Below are 23814 nucleotides of genomic sequence, written 5' to 3' on the forward strand. Positions count from 1 at the left end.
CACTTTCCGATAAACTCCGAAAACGTAAATTAAGGCAAGTCTAGTTTCACATCCTACTCGCTCCAATCGCCAGCAGATGGCTGTCCCGAAAAATCGATATTTATCCATAAATAACTTCGAACCAAAGTTTGCTTGGAAAGTATAAGTAACAACTTAGGAATTTGTATTTTCTGAACAATGAATTTTGCTTCCAATACCATCCCACAAACCTAGAAAACGCAAAATCATCGCAAAACCCAGTTCCTCCAGTTACCAGGGATTGGCTACACTGTAAAATTGCGACCTTAGTAGACCAGCAAATGGCTCCGACAGCAATTAGAAAACGCAACGAGTCATAAATTAACTATTTTATGCATCTAAGATGTTAAAAAATCCAAAAGTCCTCAAAATACGGCAGCAGTGCGATGTTTACGTTATTTGTTGAGGTTAATACATTAAAAACGCGGTTTGATGTCACAATATTGCAAAAAAAGTCTGCAATGCAAAAGAATCTCATATTAATTTCTACATATGCACCAAATTAGTGTGCAGGAGCTTGAATACATAGCAATAGCGTTAAGATACGTATTACAGAATGATATTTCAAGTAACTACTATGAGTATACGCAATTACTGTCGTTCCTGTGCGATGCCTTGGGGTCGAGTCAAGGTCATTCCGAACGAGGAACGGACGTAAAAGTGAAAAGAAGCAATGGCATCGCAGACGGAATGAAATGTCATCGTAACACACTGGACGGAACGCCAACACGTCACTCCGCTCAGCCCAGTGCTGAAAGGTAAAAGTGACGTTACGAGATACCATTAGCGACGCAACAGCTCAGACATAGTATTACAATTAAGAAACCAGCAATGATGTAATTGCCGGCCGCGGTGGTCTAGCGGTTCTAGGCGCTCAGTCCGGAGCCGCGCGACTGCTACGGTCGCAGGTTCGAATCCTGCCTCGGGCATGGATGTGTGTGATGTCCTTAGGTTAGTTAGGTTTAAGTAGTTCTAAGTTCTAGGGGACTGATGACCATAGACGTTAAGTCCCATAGTGCTCAGAGCCATTTGAACCATTTGAATGATAAAATTTATTAATGGCCAAAGCTAACATCAGAACAGATTTTCTCGACAAAGTTCATACAGCGACCTTCCGAGAAGAGGAACAAAAGGAAAAAGTGTCGTTTAAACATTTCAGAGCATCCATATTTATTTCCTAGAGTAAATTTATACAGACAGACTTTTCAAACAATATTTAGAAAGAATCATATAGAACCCAGTTTTCTTGCGAAGTAGCAAATACGGTGAAGATAAATACTGCCGACGTTTCCATTGTTTAGCGAAAAGTAATTTGACGAAAATAATTTCATCAGTTTATATTCTCATTTATGCACAATGTAGGCTTTATCTTTGTCCACGTTTTGTGAAACCTAAATATTTTACACCTCTAGATATCTGGCGTCTATTTTGGAAGAACATTCATAGCAATTATGTCAGTGTCCAGAAGGACCCTTTGCAATGCGATACGAAAATAAAGCAAACAATAAACAAAAGGACTGAGAAGACTAAAAGTACAGAAGCCACTGCCATAACAGCAGAGAGGGTTGCTGACGATACCGCTTTTCTCCTACCAACGCCAACGTCCCAATTTTCTTCCCAAGAAATCAGGACGTCGACGACCCGTTCCATTCCGTTGATGGCCTGTGTAAATGCCACGTTCTGAAATGCATTGTGGAAAGTTTGTTTTGACATTCCGTTCCCTCAAGCGCGAATCGACCATCCGTGTGGCAGGAGAAATCGGCCTTGGCTCTGTTGAAGGCAATAGTCCAAACATTCACGTGAATTGTTTTGAAGAAATCCTGAAATACACGCGAGTGAAGAGACAGAGATCAGAACACGTTCCAAACGAATACTGGCCCCATGTTATTACCACAAAGCTCCATTTATCAGCGGTATGTATGAAATATAAAAGAAATTTCGTTCGAAATTGTAAAATAATAATTGAGCAGGTTAATCACATACTGAGGAAGCAAATAACAGACTGAGCTCGAGGGCTAGGAACTATCATCTTGCTGGCACATAGAGTAATTATTTAGTATTTTTCCACTGAGTGTGGCATTTACTATTATAGATAGAAGTGGTTATGACGTGCGGTAGGATTACTATATATGGAAGCTGAATCACAAGACTCATCCTTCTTTCTGTCGAACACTGATCTCACTGAGAAGTCAAAGACACTGTCAGGATCGAATCGGTAAAAATCAAAGACAACAGCAGATGTACTAAACCTTACGAGTACAAGGTCCAGAGAGTGTTGAGAGCTCTAGGGGCAGCATTAGGCAAAGCTTGAGTGAAAAGGGCAAGTGAATACAATGGAAGAAGATTGGGTTGCAAAGGCATGAAGTGGTGAAGGCAACAGAGGCTCAAATAGGTAGCAAGAAGAGGCCAAGTAGAAATCCTTGGTTAACACAAGAGATGCTGAATTTAACTAATGAGAGCATAAAATATAAAAATGTTGCCAATGAAGCAGACGAAATGGAATACAAATATCTAAAAAATGAGACTGACAGAAATTGCAAAACGTCTACGCAGGAACGGATAGAGGGCAAAAGTAAGGGTACAGAAGCATATACGACTAGACAGATACCGCCTGTAGGAAATTTCAAGAGGCCTTTGGAGAAAAGAGAAACAGCTGTCTGAATATCAAGAGCTCAAATGGAAAATAAATATTAAGCAAATAAGGGAAAGCTTCAAGGTCGGAGGAATAAATAGAGGGGCTATAGAAGGGAAATGGACTCTAAGGCAATCTTATAGAAAGGGAAGAGGAAAAACTTCAATGAGAGATACTACGAGAAGATCTTGACACAGCACTGAAAGATCTAAGACGAAACAAGGTCCCTGGAGTAGACGACATTCCATTGGAACTACTGATATTCGCGGGAAAGCCAGTCATGACAGAACTATTCCATCTGGTGGTAAGACATATGAGACGGAGGAAATGTCATCAGACATGAAGAAGATTGTAGTAATTCGAATTCCAATTCCAAAGAAAAACAGGTGTTGACAGGCGTTAACACTATCGAACCATCAGTTTAAAAGGTTGTGGCTGCAAAGTTTTGACACAAATTATTTACCCGAAGAATGAAAAAAAATCTTGTAGAAACCGGCCCTGTGGACGATTAGTTTGGATTCCACAGATGTGTAGGAACACATGTAACAATACGACCCTACGACTTATCTTCGAAGAAAGTTTCAAGAAAGGCAAACCTGCTTGTATAGCATTTACAGATTTAGAGAAAGCTTTTGACAATGGTGACTCGAACATACTCTCCGAAATTCTACTTGCAGTAGGGATAAAATACGAGGAGCGAAAGACTGTTTACAATTTGTACAGAATCCAGATGGCAGTTATAAGAGTCGAGAGGCACGAAAGGGAAGCAGTGGTTGAAAAGGGAGTGAGGTAGTGTTGTAGCCTACCTCCTACGTTATTCAATCTCTACAATGAGCAAGCAAAAAAAGAAACCAAGGAATAATATGGAGTAGGAATTAAAGTTCATGGAGAAGAAACGAAAACTTCTAGGTTTGTCGACACATTTTAATTATGTCAGAGACAGCAGAGAACTTGGAAGACCAGTTGAGCAGTATGGACAGCGTCTGGAAAGGAGGATATAAGATGGACATCAAAAAGCAAAACGAAGGTATGGAATGCAGTCCAGTTAAATCAAGCAATGCTGATGGAATTAGGTAAGAAATGCGCCACTAACAGTAGTAGATGTGTTTTGCTATTTGTCAGTAAAATAACTGATGATGACAGAAGTAGAGAGGATTAAAAAGTAGACAAGCAATGGCAAGAAGAGCGCTTCTGAATAAGAGAAATCTGTTAACATAGAATATAAATTTAAGTTTTAGGAAATCTTTTCTGAAGGTATTTGTCTGGAGTGTAGCCTTGTACTGAAGTGAAACGCGGACGATGAATAGTTTGTATAAGAAGAAATTAGAAGTTTTTGAAATGTGGTGCTTAAGATTAGATGAGTAGATAATGTAACTAATGAGGAGGTACTGAATAGAATTGAGGAGATGAGAAACTTGTGGTACAAATTTTACTAAAAGAAGAGATCGGTTGACAAGACACATTCTGAGGCATAAAAGGATCACCAGTTTAGTTTTGGAAGGAAGTGGGGGAGGGAGGGTATTAAAATGTAGAGGAGGACCAATAGATGACTATAGTAAGTGGGTAGTAATTCGGCGATGAAGGGGGCTTGTACAAGATAGAGTAACATGGAGAGCTGCATGAAACAGTCTTTGGTCTGAAGACCATAACAACAACAACAGCAACGATGACGGGAAGCAAATATATGGCGTTCGTGCTGCGTTTGGTGAAGAGATTCCTCTCGATGTAGTACGTCTCCCCAGCTCATCCCATCGTGTCGGTATGCAGCCCAAACCATGCATATTCCAGCAACAGGAGAAATTTTCCCATTACTTGAGCAAATGTTCGGAGCTTTCTTGTGTTCGACATACCGCCAACCCACAAACGCAGTGTCGCCCTTAGTTTGCGGCGGGTAGTTTCGCTCTCGGGTGTGCAGCGTGCAGCGTCCGAGCACGACGGACAACGGCCCTTCCACCCGGCACGGACCGCAGCCGGAGTAACAGCCGGGACAGGTTCGACGCCCGGCGAGACCGGATTCTTGGAAACTCTGCACTTCTGGCGAGAAACTGGTTCCTGCAAAAAGCTGCATTGTTTCCAAAACTCGTCTTCTCTCCCACTCACATTTTTGTGGAGAAAACATCACAAACATTTTTTGTATCAAAAAATTTCAGGACACGATGTACGTTCTGCAGCACTGAAGTTCGTACGTTATCAGTTCTCTCTTTCCAATTACTGAGAAATGTGACTCCAGAAACGTCAACGGTTTTTCACTGTTTCTTACAGCTTTACGCTACCCGTAATCGAATGAGTCAGTGGATTTTATTTTTGTTTAATTTATTCAATAGTATTATATTCACAGCATCCAAGATAACGAATATAATTTATAGTACGTTCTATGTGTTAACTTCGTTATCAAAAAAGAAAAGTGTTCTGAAAAGAACCACACAAGTCAAAAATCGTTTTAAATGACAAAATCGTCCACCCCGATAGCTGAGTGGTCATCGTGACAGATTGCTGTCCTACGGGCCCTGGTTCGATTCCCGGCTGGGTCGGCGATTTTCTCCGCTCAGGCACTGGGTATTGTGTTGTCTTCATCATCATTTCATCCCCATACGACGCTTAGGTCGCCCAATGTGGCTTCGAATGTAATAAACCTGCACCAAGGCGGCTGGACTTGCCCCACAAGGGGCCTCCCGGCCAATGACTCCAAACGCTCAATTCCATTTTCTTTGGCAAAATCCACAAAATCTGCGATGAGAAAATTGTAATTATGTTCAGTATTTAATGTGGAATATTGTTAATACATGTTATAAATTTGGTCATTAACTCGGATGTTCTCAGTGCTTTAGTATTCCCTGCGCACATTGCATTGCATTGCATTTGCAACATCAACTCACGTAATTCCCTAATCCTATAAATGGGAAATGATAACTGGATGAAGCAACAGAAAATACAATTTTTTAATGTAAAGAAAATTAGTTTCATGTATATGGTGTCTGTTCTGTCAGACATGTCCGAAAGACAGACACCAAATATGTACCATTGAAGCGAGAACGGCCAGAGACCTCTTCAGTGCAGATGCACACCAGCCTAGAGCTCTTACGGGAATTGAGAAATGCCGCGAGTTATGAGGATAATGGGCGCGGGGCACTACATTAGCGCTATGTGGATAAGCTGAGAATTTGGGTCTGACGGGAGGGTGCGTTAGGGACTCCGTGCAGTTGCGACGACCACTGTCTCCGGATGGCGTACTGGTCAGCACATTTGCCTAGTAAGCAGGAAGTCAGAGTTCGAATCCTGGTACGGCACAAATTTCAACTTTCCCCTTCGATTTAGATCAGTGCCCACTCGCAGCCAATCCTTGTGATTCCTTTGTGTCTTAAAAGTAATTTTACCAAATTGGATTTTTAAAGACGCGTGTAGTTATGTCTAGAAACATTCTCCTGCTTCCCTTTGGTTTCTGATTGATGACGCACCCTAACGAATATCTAGTAGTGATACTTGTCGAAGAGGCTTTGGCCAATGATCTATGCATTTAGTTCTCCTTGCAGAAACCGTAAAGTGTTCATAAAAACAACTCTACGGAATACTCTTGGATCTGTCACGACCTGCTAATTTCGAGAAGTTGTGACAGCTGGAATAAATGCCTCGTTGCAAATGCATTACGAAGGTAATTTAGAAATAAAGAAATCATGTGGTTAATTACTTATACAAATTTGCGTTTAAGGTTACAGAAAGGTGGCATAGTTTCGGAAGAGAACTGAGTGATATCCTTTTAGTACTTTGTGAACAGATTAGTATGGACCACGTAATCTATACTTTTGTTCATACAGGTTTTAGATTATTTTATTAGTTCACAGTAGAAAATTTTCAGGATTTTGGCATAGCCTACAGCATCGCGTAAATAAAACTTTCGCTGTCGTGTAGAGACATGGTTACAAAATGAAGTACCTACCTGGAAAACGGCTTTTCCTTCTGTCCTCAAGTGTGACGAGTTGGCTGATGGAACTCCCTTCTGCTATTTGACGAAAAATCGCGGAGATATAGCCTGAAACGAAAAAATAAAGATTTCCTTAGAACTCTAATTCTCCCACATTAGTTAATTTTTGCGTTTCTAACGTTTGAATCATTGTCAGTGAGGGATTTCAACACTTGGTCAAACACAAAAGTTAATCAAACAGCACTAAAAATTTTAATAGACAGAAAACCTGCACAAAATCACAAATACATTTACAATGACTCGAATTTAGTGAACAATGTCGAAGCTGTACATCAGCTGGCCGGTGACGGGTTCACATGTTCAATAACATTTGGCGCACCACACAGAAGACGAGCATCATCATATCCAACAACAAATAGCAGATAATCTACACTCTGCAATCACGCCAAATGAATACAAGTGTTGTCGTGACTTAGTTCTTGAGAGGGACCTGCTTGACTGATCATTTTAGGTCATTAACTCCACTCTTGGGATTAGGTCGCTATTCACATCCTTGGGAGAACGGGGCCTTGCAGCAAGATAAAGGGTGTTTCACACTGTTAGAAGGCCATAAAATTGCCGGAAATACTTGATATGGCTGGAAGAGTAGGATCAAGACGGCAAAGTAATTTTCTTTGCCCTCAGATTTTACATTCCGAACACATTTTTTTCATACATGACACCATCTCTTTCGTTGTGTGGGCTACATGAAACCTCCATTCCTCAACTGGAGATCGGAATACTGCATACCGTTTGCCTCGAGATTCCTATGGGAACGTATCAGCATTTGGTTGACACACTCAGAAACTTGTGTTGTTAACTCCGGTTACTCTGCATGCTAGCAGACGAGCATAGTAACGTTATTGAACAGTGTAAATGGAAGCTTTGGTAGAGTCTTCATCCGTATTATTCTACCCAGACACGTTCTCAAACAGGAAACATGTTCTATTTTCGTCAAACGTACTATTTCTAACAATTTGTCCATTATATTTGGACTGTTGAGCTCCGTGGCCGTGGATAATGATATTTCACTGTAAAAATACAGCAACCAGCCACTTTTTAATGCGTTTCATTTATGCCAATATGCATTTCGGGTTTGCACCCATCTTCAGCTGGCAAATTACATGGATCTTCAGTTACTACAGTAGTACAATCTCGACAGCCAGTTTGCACAGGCCTGCTGCAGCATCCAAACTGCTGTCGAGATTGTACTACTGTAGTAACTGAAGATCCATGTAATTTACCAGCTGAAGATGGGTGCAAACCCGAAATGCATATTGGCATAAATAAAACGCATTAAAAAGTGGCTGGTTGCTGTATTTTTACAGTGAAATAGTACTATTTCTGTTCAGAGTGGTCAGGGTTTTCTTTACGTGGGAAGCTGAAATCTTTTCATTCCGAGACACGCAATTTCTTTCAAAGGCTAAGTACCTTCTACTTTACACGGCAAAAGAAGAGCGCTGTTTGCCATATTTCAACTGCGAAGCACGAGACACTGCTGGCGGTGCTGCAGCAACGATGAAGCGTTGCCACAGAGATGTGCAGAAAAACGAGTCCATGATTGGTTGCGGTAGTCGCCTGAACCACTGCGCCAATCCCACTTTTAACTGACAGGGCTCTTCTTTCACCAGACTGGTTACAGTTGTTGAGTAGTCCATTAAATTTAATGCCGACAGCCCATAGACAATTTTTAGAAATGAAATGATCGTATGGCACTGATGGCCGAGAGTTCTCCACCGGGGGAAGTTCGGCCGCCGAGTTTGCAAGTCTTTTCAGTTGATGCCGCACTGGGAGACTTGCGTGTCGATGATGTTGCAATGATGACGCGGACAACACAAGACCCCCGTCCCCGAGCGCAGAAAAACTTTGAACCGGCCTCGAATCTAGCCCGAGCCCACACTGCATGACAGTCAGTCTGAAGCGCTGACCGTTCAGCTAAGGGAGCGGAGAGACAATTTGTTACCTACGTTCCTGCAACTGTGGCACGCTGAGTTAGTTAATTTCAAGTTTTGTACGTGAAGAGTAAGATCCCGAGGTAGACTGTGGCCTTGTTAAGAAGGGGTCCGCCTGGCGCGTTCCCTGCGCGACGTGCGTCGTCGGCCTGGTTGGCGGGCCTTAACGAGGGCCCGTTGCCAGAGCACGCCGTTGAAGGCGAGCTGCCAGGGACACGGGCGGGCGCGGCGCAGCGTTTGTTTGTAAACACACGCCGCCACTCAGGGCCAGGGTCGGCGCTCTGCGCATGCGCGGATCCACTCTGCGCACGGTGCTTGCTGTTTGTCGTGTCGCCAAAGTAAATACACACGTTCGGCGCAGTCTAACAGCGCCCTATCCGCACCTTCCCGACGGGGAAAACATTGAGCAGTAACTCAGGCGAAATCCCAAGACGTGCGATAGCTGAATGTATCTAATGCCCCTGAGAGCTACATCTGAGTAAATGATTCCTTTGTGTGACTGTTAAAATGTTCTACTATTTGTTTCTCCTTTTCAGTCCAACAGTCTAATTCGTTTCAGGGCTATTTAATCCCGTGAATACGTGTATCGCCAGATACAGACTCGTAGTGGTATCTGAAATAACCTTTGTCTTCCTCTAGAATTACTTTCCTTTTACTACTCCTCCAGGAACATATTAGTTTGCCCTGTACATCGTGTCGTTTCGTATCAAATTTCGTCTTGTATTACTCACAGTTGCTTGATTTTTTCTACTTGAGTCATTCTCAGCGACTGCTTGTTTCATTCAATATTTGTATCTCCCGTGTCAGACCCGAAGCTGTATTGGTTGTTCAAATGGTTCTGAGCAAAAAAAAGTTCAAGTGTGTGTGAAATCCTATGGGACGTAACTGCTAAGGTCATCAGTCCCTAAGCTTACACACTACTTAACTTAAATTATCCTAAGGACAAACACACACATCCGTGCCCGAGGGAGGACTCGAACCTAACCTAAGGACATCACACACATCCATGCCCGCGGCAGGATTCGTACCTGGGATCGTAGCGGTCGCGCGGTTCCAGACTGAAGCGCCTAGAACCGCTCGGTCACAACAGCCGGCTGTTGGTTGTTAATTACATAATCTATGAAACTTAAACACTAAGATGTGTTCTTAGAATAAACTATAAAGAATAGATTTTGAGGCAGTGTATCTATTAACGGAGTTGACTCTTGTTTGGGAGCAATGAGGCTTGAAATTCTGGTTCCATGAGCAATTACAGAAGTATTAACTTTGGTGAATCGTTCATTTGTCTGAAGGAAAGGTTATTCGAAATCGACACAAATGTCATTGAACTTCCATTCACGCTTTTTTCTTTAATTAACTACCAGTCTGCTAGTTGTGTCACCACGCTACTTACCTAGTTTCTACAGTTTCGGCAAAACTGCCGTATGTCCGTAACACGCCGCCACGATGTCAGTGACTCGGTCTCCTCAGCTGCTTATTTCATTCAAAATTTTTGTGTATAGAGCTAAGCACAAACTTTTACAAGGGCTACTAAACTCAAAAGCGAGGAATACAGTAGAGAAAGGGAGGGAATGTCAGTGTTAGTGGAAAGCTCAATACACGTGTTGCGGCACCGACCCGTAAGTCATATATAGACGCTGGACGATGACAAGAACAGCAGGGAAAGTACCATACTTTTTCATATTCTTTTTCGGATGGTGGGGAATAGTGGCGGGGGGGGGGGGGGGGGGTACTGCGTTGCAGCAAAAGGCTGACTTGCAATTTTTTCTGTCGTAACGTCAAACGAGATTATTGTATCATCAACATTTTTTTACAACATAATTCTGATAACTGTTTGAGGCTTTCTCCTGCAAATTTGCGAGTGAGTGATCAGCCCATGTAGCGAATTTTGTGCCCCTATAAAACAAAGTTATACTGAAAGAATATCCTTCGGAACACTTCAGTTAAATGTTCAGAGAGAGTTCAATTTATGTTACGAGTATAACCGCTTTCAGTCGATTTCATATTCGCTGAATATATGCAATTGTTTTACAAACCGTATGGTCATCCTTCTCATGTCGTTGCTCAGTACTCGATAGAAGCACTTCCCATCTGGTTTAACTTTCGTGACTCATTCATTCTGTAGCCATTGTAATAAACATATACTGACCCATAAAATTGACATCCTTTTTTTCTCTTTTCTACACCATCTTATAAAAGGTATCCGCCGGCCGGTGTGGCCGTGCGGTTCTAAGCGCTTCAGTCTGGAACCGCGTGCCCGCTACGGTCGCAGGTTCGAATCCTGCCTCGGGCATGGATGTGTGTGTTGTCCTTAGGTTAGTTAGGTTTAAGTAGTTCAAAGTTCTAGGGGATTGATGACCACAGATGTTAAGTCCCATAGTGCTCAGAGCCATTTGAACAAAAGGTATTCGGACACCACTACGTAATACGGAACTGCTCAGTACATGTCACATGAGACGGACCCGCCAGTATAAAAGGAAGCAGGGAACATTGACCTCTCAGTAGCGAAGCAGTAACATTAGAATGGTCTGTCAGTGACCTCGAACGTCGACTATTCAGTGGATGTCAGCTGGGTAACAAATCTGTCAGGAAAATGTCAACCCTTTTAAAGACGCTCAAATTGGCATTTGATGACGTGACTGTGTAGTGGAAACGCGAATGAATACCCACAGTTACACCAAGATCAGGCCGATGTCATGTACTGGCAGGGAGGAACCGTCGGGAATAGCGGAGGGTGTTTTTAAAAAGTCACATGAAATCAGCGGAAGGAATCAGTCGTGAATTCCAAATTGCTACCAGTTGTCCATCTAGCACAAGGACAGTGCATAGAGAGTTACAAAGAACGGGGAGCTCTTCGTAGGCCACAGATTTCTATAATCAGTGCTAAGTGGCTGTCGAAGTGGTTAAAAGAGGAACGCCACTGGACAGTGGATGACTGGGCACGAGTGGTTTGGAGTGAGCAACCACGCTGTATCCTGCGGAAATCCGATGGAGGGTTTTGGGTTTGTCAAATGCGTGAAGGACGTTACCTCATCATGTCAAGTGCCAAACAGGGCTTAATTTCGGCGTTCCGCCACATCTCACAGAATATTTTTCCAACTCACTGAAATAAGTCGGCACTGGAGATTTAAAATAGTAGAAGTGTTTTCAATCGTGAAGTAACTGTATTTGCCGGTGCGCCGGCGCTTCCGAACGTGAAAGTGGGCGAGCAATGTGATGCGGTGGGCAGCGGCGTGGAGCGAGATACTGTGTGTGTGTGTGTGTGTGTGTGTGTGTGTGTGTGTGTGTGTGTGTGTGTGTGTGAGTACGTGTGCGCTATACCCAAGATAAGCTGAGCTTCGTTCCGAAGTTGTGATCGGTACATATCGCAGGGGGAGGGGGCGGGGGCGTGAAGAGCTTCAAGATGCGAATCCCGGTTCCTAAAATTTTAGAAATTACGCACTGGTGCCAATAGTCAAGTACAGGGGAGGTCGTGTTATGGCATGCGGGTTTTCGTGGTTAGGGTGTGGTCTCCTTATTGCGCTATAATACAAAAAAGCAGCGTCGGAATAGGCCTTGAAGGCTCAACGGTGGCCCAGCCGCCGCGTCACCAGATGTGGGTACGGACAGGGATGCGGTTAGCACAACACTCTCCCACCGCTACTTCTCACTCACCTTCGTGCTATATAGAAAGCGCTAAAGCATAAAGGATAAGAACAAATTTCACAGCTTCCTGTACTGTATACAGTAGAGGAACAGCTCGAAGACATGACTGATGCATCAGCATGACAATTGACCCTGTTATAAAGCAGCATCTGTGAAAAAATCGCCTGTGGGAGTTAACAGTTCTGAAATGGAGTGGCCTATCAGCGTTCGGACCTGAACTCAATCACCCCTGTGATGAACTAGAACGCAACTTAGCTCCAGACCCTTGCGTCCAACATCATACCTTTTATGGTTTCGGTAAGAATGGGCGCCATTCCTCCAAAGACTCATTAGAAGTTTCCCCAGTAGAGTTAAAGCTGTCATAAGGGCAAAGGGTGGGCACACTCCAAATTAATGCCCACTCAGAAGTCTCTGGATACTTTGATCATATAGTGCATATGCATCTAAACATTTTTACTCGACACAAGCTTCATTAGTAACTTTAAACTACATACCCATCCGGATTTACTTTATTTATTTTCAGTTTATCATAATTCGGTTGAATAGAGCGCAGGGTTGTAAAACCATCTACCGATTTCTGAAGCTTTTTCTCGCTAATACACTCGAAAAAGAACACTGGTGCACTTTCTAGTATGCGATGGGCAAAAATGCCATTTAAACACATATCAAAAAAACGTTTTGCATCAGCCCGGTTCCCAGAACTCCTGAAGATAATGACTGTGGATATTGTATCACAGGCACATTCCGTTTGACTGTTCACAGATGTCGCTAAACTAATCCCAAGATTTACACAACAATGCATGAGCAGCGCCTATTAGACGAAGGGGGGCCGACAGCCGATTTGACATTCCTCCAGGAAATACACGGCTTGTGTTGTTTGTAGTTAAACCATGTCTAGACTGTCAATACCACGGTTCGATCGCGTCCGCATTGTTACTTTGTGCCAGGAAGGGCTCTCTACAAGGCAATTGTCCAGCCGTCTCGGAGTGAACCAAAGCGATGTTTTTCGAACATGGAGGAGATACAGAGAGACAGGAACTGTCGATGACACGCCTCACTCAGGCCGCCCAGGGGCCACTAATGCAGTGCATGACCGCTACCTATGGATTATGGCTCGGAGGAACCCTGACAGCTACGCCACCATGTTGAATCATACTTTTCGTGCAGCCACAGGAAGTTGTGTTACGACTCAAACTGTGCGGAACAGGGTGCATGATACACAACGTCACTCCCGACGTCCATGACGACGTCCATGACGACGTCCATTTTTGCAACCACGACACCGTGCAGCGCGGTACAGATGGACCCAACAATATCCGAATGGACCGCTCAGGATTGGCATCACGTTCTCTTCAACAGTGAGTGTCGCATACACTTTCAATCACACGTGTTTGGAGGCAAACCGGTCAGGCCGGCGCCTTAGACACACTGTCCAGCGAGTTCAGTTAGGTGGAGGTTCCCTGCTGTTTTCGGGTGGCATTATTTGGGGCCGACGTACGCCGCTGGTGGTAATGGAAGGCACTGTAACGGCTGTACGATACGTGAATGCCATCCTCAGACCGATAGTGCAACCATATCGGCAGCATATTGGCGAGGCATTCGTCTTCATGTACGACAGTTCGCGCCCCCATCGTGCACATCTCGTGAATGACTTCCTACGGGATAACGACATCGCTCGACTAGTGTGGACAAATGTTCGCCAGACATGAACCCTATCGAACATGTCTGGGATAGGTTGAAAAGGGCTGTTAATGGACGACGTGTCCCACCAACCACTCTGAGGGATCTACGCCGAATCGCCGTTGAGGAGTGGGAGAACGTGGACCAACAGTGCGTTGATGAACTTGTGGATAGTATGCCACGACGAATTCAGTCATGCATCAATGCAAGAGGACGTGCTACTGGGTATTAGAGGTACCGGTGTGTACATCAGTCTGTAACACCACGTTTGAAGATCCATCTGTATGGTGGTACAACATGCAATGTGTGGTTTTCATGAGCAATAAAAAGGGCGGAAATGCTGTTTATGTTGATCTCAGTTCCAGTTTTCTGTACAGGTTCCGGAGCTCTCGGAACCGAGGTAGTGCAAACTCTTTTTGATGTGTATGAACAAACGCATCAGAAATTTACCACTCGCGTTGTTGACTCAAAGCAGTTGGCGCAGAGAAATAGGCCTGTTGCTGGACGCATTGGGCGGATGACAGAGGAGGAGGGCAGGTGCGAGGGAACAAGTGTTGCTGCTTTCTGGGCACGAGTTACGGCAGCCCGCGAGTGACAGCGCGTTTCGCTGGAGCGTTAAAGTTATTTACGGCGCGGGCGCGGCGGTAAATTTCCGGTATTAATGTAGTCGCCGCCGCGCCGGGACGCGGGTAATTCGGAGCACCTCGCAGCCTCATTAAACAAACCCAAGCGCAGGACAGGGCAGCGCGCGAGCCGGTATTAAGAGGCCACATCGGGCAGCCATAGCGTGACGTGGAGCTCTGTAAACCTTGCCAGCCCGAAGCGGGCGCACCATGCCACTCCAGCCAATCTCGGGTTTATGACTGCTGCCAGCGTTAATACCGCTGGGGCTTCGGTTTGCCGACTCTAGACAGCCCAATCAGAAACTAGGACAGCACCATGTTCCCTACTTCTCTTTCCTCTCTTAGTCTCCCGGCCTCTCTCTCTCTCTCTCTCTCTCTCTCTCTCTCTCTCTCTCTCCCCCCTTCCGTTTCTGATCTCAACGTACATCTTGGGTTTACGTAGCTAATTTCTGCAATATAGAACGCTAGCTACAAGGGACTTCGAATATTATGAAATATTTATTTTGTAAATAAAACCCCCTTTTCTTGCTGCACTTAATTTATTTTTCCCAGAAGCGTTTCGTCTTTTTCTTGCTTGAAGGCATCTCCAGTGAGATCTATAATGATACAATTTTGTTACTTTTATATTATCAGACAGTTCACGCTGCGTTTTTTTGTGTAAATAAGTAATTACTTACAGTTTCCTGTGGTCTGCTTTTCCTCTCATCTCGTCTGGAGGTCGCACTACCATTTTATTTCCGTAACATAAGCACAATTATGTACTCCCAACTTTTTCACACTTATTTACATAAAAAACGCCACGTGAACTGTTTAATAATCTAAAAATAACAAAATATAGATTCCACTCAAGATGCCTAAGAGCATGAAAACGGCGAAACAAGTCTAGGAAAAATAAATTAAGTTGCAGCAACAAAAGGCTATTTTATTTACAAAACGAGTATTTCTGTGCTTTCTGCGAAAGATGAGCACATAAAAAATCTTGTTATTACGAAATATAATCGTAAAGCGGTGAATTCTTTACGCGAAGTCAACTGATTTTTATTCCTAACCCATACTCAAATCATCCATCCAATTAGAATAAATGTTACTCCACATAGCAAAAAGTCATGACAATCGTTATCCAAGTGAGGACAATGCAAGTGCCGGCAGGAGTGACCGTGCGGTTCTGGGCGCTACAGTCTGAAACCGAGCGACCGCTACGGTCGCAGGTTCGAATCCTGCCTCTGGTATGGATGTGTGTGATGTCCTTAGGTTAGTTAGGTTTAATTAGTTCTAAGTTCTAGGCGACTGATGATCTCAGAAGTTAAGTCGCATAGTGCTCAGAGCCATTTGAACCATTTTTTTTTAACAATGCAAGTGATCGTGAAACCGGGTACAAAAGTTTTCTGTTTCTATCAGTTTTTTTTCTTTTTGTATCCGGTTTCATGATCACTTGCATTGTACTCACTTGGGTTACGATTGTGCTGATTGTTTGCTATGTGGAGTAATATTTAATCTGATCGGATGGATGATTTGAGAGTGAGTTATGAATTAAAACATGAAACTGGTCATCACCAAGTAATAAAAAAGAGCTGTTTTGCAACTGTGGCTGTTTGTCACAGTGAAATAGTCTAAGAAGTTGCTAAACCTTCAACATCTCAGCATGCTGGGAATTCGGAGAATTAATTAGTACAACCCTTCGAAAAAGCCTACATGTTCATAGAACCGCGAACTAATTCATAAATAATCAGCTTTGTCCCTTGTGACAGTTTTATCCATAAAGACATGGATCAGTGAGGTCAGTCATTCATTCGAAGGCCAGCGCTGTGATCCATTAACATGAATATGTTAATACATATTGGACTGCTCGGGGTAGGTAGTGCAATGTGTCAAGCGTCCGTCTTGTCTCGAGAATGATACGTGCATACTTGCACAAAGTAGTGTTGGCCTGTAGTTGATATCGATGGCTCACACGAGCAAACACACGTCAAACAAACCAAAACAGTACACACATGGTTCACATGGCTCTGAGCGCTATGTGACTTAACATCGGAGGTCATCAGTCCCCTAGAACTTAGAACTACTTAAACCTAACTAACCTAAGGACATCACACACATCCATGCCCGAGGCAGGATTCGAACCTGCGACCGTAGAGGTCGGGCGGTTCCAGACTGTAGCGCCTAGAACAGTTCGGCCACCCCGACCGGCCGCAAAATGTTGTAATATTTTAATTAACATCGGCACCGAAAATTATTTCTAAGCTGATAAATGGATACTAACGCTATATTTTCTACGTAGAAAACTAACTTACGCAGTCACATGCCTGGTACACGTTTTAAAAAACAAAAACGTATATTACGCCCAACGCTCAGAGATGATAGTTCATAAGTAAACGAAGTGAAACGTCAATGCCATACAATTAAAAGCTTTATCTAGATGCAGTACGACTCTACCATGCAGGAAGATAAGCGTAAATAATGTCTCCTGGTTTTCTTTGCTGATGTATGACAACAGTAGTTTCCTATGGACAACGTGATTGTTAACCGAAAATAATCATAGGGCTGGTACCGCTAACACCGTGACACAGGTCTGTGATACACGAGTACGCAGTGAGCAGCATTGCACTTTCACCTCGGATATCTTTCGACAATTTAAATATCAGTACCGCGTTATCACTTAAATGAATGCTCACAAGGATGTCATAAAACAACTAGCAATGTGTTTTCATAGTGATTTCAGGACAGGTGAGCACTGGGTCATCAACATAAAATCAAGCAGCACTAACACAAGAGTATAACTAGAAAGGAATTTTTTCCGAGTCATCAGTCTTCTGACTTGTTTGATGCGGCCCGCCACGAATTCCTCTCCTGTCCCAACCTCTTCATTTCAGAGTAGCACTTTCAATCCACGTCCTCAATATTTGCTGGATGTATTCCAATCTCTGTCTTCCTCTACAGTTTCTGCTCTCTACAGTTCCCTCTAGTGCCATGGAAGTCATTTCCTGATGTCTTAACCGATGTTCTATCATCATCTCTCTTCTCCTTGTCATCGTTTCCCACATATCCCTTTTTCTCTCCGATCCTGTGCAGAACATCCTCATTCCTTACTTTATCAGTCCACCTAATTTTCAACATTCGTCTGTAGCACCACATTTCAAACGCTTCGATTCCCTTCTGTTCCGGTTTTCCCACAGTCCCCATTTCACTACCATGCCAGTGCTGTGCGCAAACGATTGGCCATTTTCCTGCGTAGGGAGCACAGTACCTTACTTCATCTATTTCATGGCCATTAATCCTGATGTTAAACTTCTCGCTGTTCTCATTTCTGATACTTCTCATTACTTTCGTCTTTCTTCGATTATCCTCAATCTACATTCTGTACTGATGAGACTGTTCATTCCATTCAACAGATTATAATTCTTCTTCACTTTCACTCAGGATATAAATGTCATCAGCGAATCGTATTACTGATATCTTTTCAGGTTGAACTTTAATCCCACTCCTGAGCCTTTCTTTTATTTTCATCATTGCTTCTTCGATGTACAGATTGAACAGAAGGGGGCGAAAGACTACACCCCTGTCTTACACCCTTTTTAATGCGAGCACTTCGTTCTTCGTCGTCTAATCTTATTATTCCCTTTTGGTCCTGTAAATATTGTATATTACCCGTGTCTCCCTATAGCTCACCGCTATTTTTCTCAGAATTTCGAACATCTTGCACCATTTTACATTTTCGAAAGCTTTTTCCAGGTCGACAAATCCTATGCGCGTGTCTTGATTTTTCTTTGGTCTTGCATCCATTATTAACCGCTGTAAGTAGGCTGTTTAGGTTTTCTTATTGGTAACGCCACGTAGTGCTCTGCATGAAAATCACTGGCTGTGCTGCGTGCAGTCTGTGGCTGGTTTGCATTGTTGTTGGCTATTGTAGTGTTGGGCAGTTGGAGGTGAGCCGCCAGCAGTGGTGGATGTGGGGAAGTGAGATGGCGGATTTTTGAGAATGGATAATCTGGAGGTGTGACCATCAGAAACAGTACATATGTAAGAATGGATGTCATGAACTGCAATATATATTATGACTATTGAGGTAAATACATTGTTTGTTCTCTATTAAAATCTTTCATTTGCTAACTATGCTTATCAGTAGTTAGTGCCTTCCGTAGTTTGAATCTTTTATTTAGCTGGCAGTAGTGGCGCTCGCTGCATTGCAGTAGTTCGAGTAACGAAGATTTTTGTGAGGTAAGTGATTTGTGAAAGGTATAGGTTAATGTTAGTCAGGGCCATTCTTTTGTAGGGATTATTGAAAGTCAGATTGCGTTGCGCTAAAAAAATGTTGTGTGTCAGCTTAAGCGCAGTCATGTATAATTGTTCTAAGGGGACGTTTCACCGCAACGTCAGAATTGCCTCTCTGGTGACTTTACCTTTCCTAAAGGCATACTGCTCGTCACCTAACACATCCTCAATTTTTCTCCATTCTTCTGTGTATTACTCTTGTCAGCAACTTGGATGCTATCCCTTCTGCTTTATTTGATCTCAAGACCTCCAAAGCTCTTTTAAATTCAGACTGTAATACTGTATCCCCTACCTCTTCTAAAACGTCTCCTGTTTCTTCTTCATCAGACAAATCTTCTACCTCATAGAGGCCTGCAGTCTACTGTTTCCATCTGTCTGCTCTTTCTTGCCGGCCGGGGTGGCCGAGCGGTTCTAGGCGCCACAATCTTCGAACCGCGCTACCGCTACGGTCGCAGGCTCGAATCCTGCCTCGGGCATGGATGTGTGTAATGTCCGTAGGTTAGTTAGGTTTTAGTAGTTCTAGTTCTAGGGAGCTGATGACCTCAGAAGTTAGGTCCCATCGTGCTCAGAACCATTTGAACCAAGTTCTAAGTTCTAGGGGACTGATGACCTCACAAGTCTCATAGTGCTCAGAGCCCTTTAAACCATTTTTTCTCTTTCTTCTGCATTTAACTGTGGCATTCCCGTTGCACTCTCAATGTTGCTACCCTTGCCTTGTTTTCACTTTCCTACATGTTGAGTCAGTCCCTTCGACAATTACTTTTTCGATTTCTTTACATTTTTCATGCATCCATTCCATCTTAACTGCCCCGCATTTCCTATTTATTTCATTCTTCAGTGACCTGTATTTCTGTATCCTAAATTTCCCTGAATATTTTCGTACTTCCTTCTTTCATCGATCAACTGAAGTATTTCTTCTGTTACCCATGGTTTCTTCGCTGTGATCTTCTTTGCACCTACGTTTTTCTTTCCCTCATCTGTGATTGAATAGCGGTGGCCGAGCGGTTCTAGGCGCTTCAGTCCGGAACCGTGCGACTGCTACAGTCACTGGTCCGAATCCTGCCTCGGGCATGGATGTGTGTGATGTCCTTAGGTTAGTTAGGTTTAAGTAGTTCTAAGTTCTAGGGGACTGACGACCTCAGATGTTACGTACCATAGTGCTCAGAGCCATTTGAACTATTTTTGTGACTGAAGAAGTAAAGAGAAATGCAGGTAAATTGTATGAACAGCGTAGTGAAACATTATCGCAACCAAGACGTACGTAGAGGGAAGACCCACCATAGCAGCTTTTTTTTTTATTAAGCGCATGTTGGATGCTGGTAAAGTGTCACTGTCAAAGTGTAAACTAATATAGTTCGTGTGAAAGTGTTCTGGACATCAAAATGGAGGCAGACAGATACGAAAAAAGCCGCCTATACTGTCGCAAACCAGCACCCAGCATTATGCTACTACCAGTAATGATGTAACTTCCCGGATCCTCCCGAAATCATCTGAAGATGAACCTGAAAGGGTTCGAAAACCGGTTCATGTAATAAAGCATTATTATTGAAAAAAGTGACTGGTTGCACTTGTGTATAATTTATTTACATTCAATATACAGTCACGGTTCTAAAATATCCGTAATGGACAAGCATAATTATAAACATGATTTGTACAGAAAGAGAAGCGGCAGTCCATAAGGGTCGGTCATCGAACTCTATTTTAATTCATTGAATCGCACTGAAAATTTGTCTTCAGTGTCTTTTGACATTGTAAAAATGATAATTTGATTTTTATAACACTTTATAATTTTGATGTAGGCTTTGATTGACGCCATAAAAATGGCGTCACAATGTACAATATGAAAAGAAGCTTGCTCTCCTGAAAGTAGCCACATCTGGGCAGTTGTAAGTTCCGGAAGAGTTTTTTAGTAAGTTGTGATAGTTGTGAGTGACATTTTCAAGTGCCCACTGCACTTCGATTCCAATAAGTGTACTGTGCCATGTTGAAGTAGACAATATATTTTGGTTTTGTACCGAATGATGGTAAACAAACATTACGAGGAGTTTATGCTTGTTTGTCAACCATTTCAAATTATCTCAGACATATTAAGACACGGACAGGCAATTGTTGACACAGCGACTGGATAAGTGTGAGCATATGCATGAAAGCTGTGGACTTGTGGGACTACCAAGTAGGGGGCTCGACTTTATATGAAAATACTCGTACAAAACGAAGGTAGATGTTAATACGACTAGACCAACACATTTAAAAAGTTTTAAAAACAGCCAACTAAAAATAAAAAACCTCAGAACACGTGTTGATCGTCAAAATAAAAGAACTTTCAGAAACTGACTGGTATTAGAAAATATTTTTTTTTTAATGAGAATAGCCTTATATTCAAAATGTCAAAAGCTTTCTCATAACCATTGTAGTGCGGAAAATGTGAAGTAATCAGTAACATTACTCGGTGGTTTATTTGTGTATTCTGCAGACGTGACAAACAAAGCAATAAAACAAGAAATTTTCATGGTCATTTATAAATGGTTCCTAGCCAATTCTTTCAACTGAAGAAACACATTATCTGCAATTCAGAAATTTTAAAAGGTTTCCCGCAGTATATACCTAAAATATGGCGACGAGCAGATAGAAGAGGTTGAATTTATTATCAGGCTGTAACGCCAAGGAACTTAACTGGGAGGAGCACACCAAAAACTGCTGAAGCGTATAAATGCATTTATTTTTCGCACTGTGGATGTTGCAGGCATAGGTGACATAAAAATGGAATAGCTAGCTTACTTCGCTTACTTTCATTTCATAACGTAATACGGTATAACTTTTTGTGTAATATGATCAAGCAACACTAAAGTTATTTCGACTCCAGAAACGTGTAATATGAATTATTTTGTGATGTGGACTCAAGAACGTCATGGAAAGACCTGTTCAAGGAGCCGGGGATACTATCTACTGCTTTAGAATAAATTTGCGCCTTAATTAATTTTGTCATAAATAATAAATACACTCCTGGAAATTGAATTAAGAACACCGTGAATTCATTGTCCCAGGAAGGGGAAACTTTATTGACACATTCCTGGGGTCAGATACATCACATGATCACACTGACAGAACCACAGGCACATAGACACAGGCAACAGAGCATGCACAATGTCGGCACTAGTACAGTGTATATCCACCTTTCGCAGCAATGCAGGCTGCTATTCTCCCATGGAGACGATCGTAGAGATGCTGGATGTAGTCCTGGGGAACGGCTTGCCATGCCATTTCCACCTGGCGCCTCAGTTGGACCAGCGCTCGTGCTGGACGTGCAGACCGCGTTAGACGACGCTTCATCCTGTCCCAAACATGCTCAATGGGGGACAGATCCGGAGATCTTGCTGGCCAGGGTAGTTGACTTACACCTTCTAGAGCACGTTGGGTGGCACGGGATACATGCGGACGTGCATTGTCCTGTTGGAACAGCAAGTTCCCTTGCCGGTCTAGGAATGGTAGAACGATGGGTTCGATGACGGTTTGGATGTACCGTGCACTATTCAGTGTCCCCTCGACGATCACCAGTGGTGTACGGCCAGTGTAGGAGATCTCTCCCCACACCATGATGCCGGGTGTTGGCCCTGTGTGCCTCGGTCGTATGCAGTCCTGATTGTGGCGCTCACCTGCACGGCGCCAAACACGCATACGACCATCATTGGCACCCAGGCAGAAGCGACTCTCATCGCTGAAGACGACACGTCTCCATTCGTCCCTCCATTCACGCCTGTCGCGACACCACTGGAGGCGGGCTGCACGATGTTGGGGCGTGAGCGGAAGACGGCCTAACGGTGTGCGGGACCGTAGGCCAGCTTCATGGAGACGGTTGCGAATGGTCCTCGCCGATACCCCAGGAGCAACAGTGTCCCTAATTTGCTGGGAAGTGGCGGTGCGGTCCCCTACGGCACTGCGTAGGATCCTACGGTCTTGGCGTGCATCCGTGCGTCGCTGCGGTCCGGTCCCAGGTCGACGGGCACGTGCACCTTCCGCCGACCACTGGCGACAACATCGATGTACTGTGGAGACCTCACGCCCCACGTGTTGAGCAATTCGGCGGTACGTCCACCCGGCCTCCCGCATGCCCACTATACGCCCTCGCTCAAAGTCCGTCAACTGCACATACGGTTCACGTCCACGCTGTCGCGGCATGCTACCAGTGTTAAAGACTGCGATGGAGCTCCGTATGCCACGGCAAACTGGCTGACACTGACGGCGGCGGTGCACAAATGCTGCGCAGCTAGCGCCATTCGACGGCCAACACCGCGGTTCCTGGTGTGTCCGCTGTGCCGTGCGTGTGATCATTGCTTGTACAGCCCTCTCGCAGTGTCCGGAGCAAGTATGGTGGGTCTGACACACCGGTGTCAATGTGTTCTTTTTTCCATTTCCAGGAGTGTATTTTTAAAGCAGCAGTTTAATGACGAAACCGAACTTAGAAATGGGAATAATCTACAAACACTTTGCTCTAAAAGGGCGCCCATTATTTAGGTAAACACATTATCAATAATTTGCCAGCCGCCATAAAAAGATTATTAGTAGTTAAAGTACACTTTTAAAAGATCTTAAAGGTTTAATGGGGTCTGATTCCTTGTACTATATTGGCGAATTTCTTAATAGAACCGACTGATGTGGGCGTATTATAGACTAGCTGTTACACGTATTACGCTCACGTTTCAGTAGTTTGTTACGGTGGGTGGTGGTGGTGGGTAAGTAACTTACTGTACGTGCAGTAACAGCAGCTTTCCTGTCTGTTCGGTTAAGCATAGCTCCTGATGTGCGCTCTGCTCTCCCCCACCCATGGTGTCTCAAAGCACAATGCGCTAGCATGTGCAGCATCGCCGCCGACCAGTGAATACAGATAGGCAAAGGCAGTAGCTTTCATCTACGTATTGTACTCCTGGAGTAGTTATACATTGTAAAGTGTGTACATTATGCAACAAATAGTGTGGAAGAATGTATTAAACACGCTGACAACAGTGTAAGCATTGCAGTCATTACTCCGATTTGTGTCAT

At 43.6% G+C, this 23814-nt stretch overlaps 1 protein-coding gene across 2 annotated transcripts in view; it reads right to left on the reverse strand.

Annotated features, from left to right (window-relative positions):
* LOC126162400 (extracellular sulfatase SULF-1 homolog) overlaps positions 1-6679 on the reverse strand; it is a 782309-nt gene extending 775630 nt beyond the window's left edge. For both annotated transcript variants that reach the window (XM_049918893.1, XM_049918892.1), the window contains exon 1: positions 6585-6679. The gene's annotated coding sequence lies outside the window, so the exon portion shown is untranslated. The remainder of the gene's footprint in view (positions 1-6584) is intronic.
* Between the last annotated feature and the right edge of the window lie 17135 nt (positions 6680-23814).

This window comes from Schistocerca cancellata, chromosome 2, assembly GCF_023864275.1.
Source record: "Schistocerca cancellata isolate TAMUIC-IGC-003103 chromosome 2, iqSchCanc2.1, whole genome shotgun sequence".
NCBI lineage: Eukaryota > Metazoa > Arthropoda > Insecta > Orthoptera > Acrididae > Schistocerca > Schistocerca cancellata.